Genomic DNA, 1246 nt, shown 5'->3' with positions numbered 1-1246 from the left:
CGAATGCCCCCGCCTGTCCCTATTAATCATTACCTCGGGTTCCGAAAACCAACAAAATAGAACCGAGGTCCTATTCCATTATTCCATGCACACAGTATTCAGGCGGGCTTGCCTGCTTTAAGCACTCTAATTTGTTCAAAGTAAACGTGCCGGCCCACCCAGACACTCAATAAAGAGCACCTTGGTAGGATTTCAACGGGGTCCGCCTCGGGACGCACGAACACGCACGAGGCGGTCGCACGCCTTCGGCTCGCCCCACCGGCAGGACGTCCCACGATACATGCCAGTTAAACACCGACGGGCGGTGAACCAACAGCGTGGGACACAAATCCAACTACGAGCTTTTTAACCGCAACAACTTTAATATACGCTATTGGAGCTGGAATTACCGCGGCTGCTGGCACCAGACTTGCCCTCCAATAGATACTCGTTAAAGGATTTAAAGTGTACTCATTCCGATTACGGGGCCTCGGATGAGTCCCGTATCGTTATTTTTCGTCACTACCTCCCCGTGCCGGGAGTGGGTAATTTGCGCGCCTGCTGCCTTCCTTGGATGTGGTAGCCGTTTCTCAGGCTCCCTCTCCGGAATCGAACCCTGATTCCCCGTTACCCGTTACAACCATGGTAGGCGCAGAACCTACCATCGACAGTTGATAAGGCAGACATTTGAAAGATGCGTCGCCGGTACGAGGACCGTGCGATCAGCCCAAAGTTATTCAGAGTCACCAAGGCAAACGGACCGGACGAGCCGACCGATTGGTTTTGATCTAATAAAAGCGTCCCTTCCATCTCTGGTCGGGACTCTGTTTGCATGTATTAGCTCTAGAATTACCACAGTTATCCAAGTAACGTGGGTACGATCTAAGGAACCATAACTGATTTAATGAGCCATTCGCGGTTTCACCTTAATGCGGCTTGTACTGAGACATGCATGGCTTAATCTTTGAGACAAGCATATGACTACTGGCAGGATCAACCAGGGAGCTGCGTCAACTAGAGCTGAGCAGCCGGCCGCCCGGGAGTGTGTCCCAGAGGCCCGCGCGAACACGCAAGCGTCCGCTCAATTATTCTGCAAACAGGAGGAGGCTGAGCTCCCCTGCACAATACACCTCGAAACCCTCTCAGGTCCCGGCGGCGCGCAGCGCCGTCCTAAGTACTTGGTCGGGTTCGAGAGAGGCGCAATCGCCCGGAGTTAGGCGAGTAGACGCTTTAGGTGCGACCACCCGTGCTCCCAACTGAGCTTGCC

The 1246-nt window shown here is 53.8% G+C and overlaps 1 non-coding gene across 1 annotated transcript in view; it reads right to left on the bottom strand.

Annotated features, from left to right (window-relative positions):
- The window catches only part of LOC126147101 (small subunit ribosomal RNA), a 1909-nt gene extending 926 nt beyond the window's left edge, over positions 1–983 (bottom strand). The window contains exon 1 of the ribosomal RNA XR_007529985.1: positions 1–983. This exon is cut by the window's left edge and continues 926 nt beyond it. This is a non-coding gene — a ribosomal RNA (small subunit ribosomal RNA).
- Between the last annotated feature and the right edge of the window lie 263 nt (positions 984–1246).

Source organism: Schistocerca cancellata, unplaced genomic scaffold (assembly GCF_023864275.1).
Source record: "Schistocerca cancellata isolate TAMUIC-IGC-003103 unplaced genomic scaffold, iqSchCanc2.1 HiC_scaffold_846, whole genome shotgun sequence".
NCBI classification, from domain to species: domain Eukaryota; kingdom Metazoa; phylum Arthropoda; class Insecta; order Orthoptera; family Acrididae; genus Schistocerca; species Schistocerca cancellata.
The sequence above is the reverse complement of the archived record's forward strand: the minus strand, read 5'-3'. Positions and strand labels throughout refer to the sequence as shown.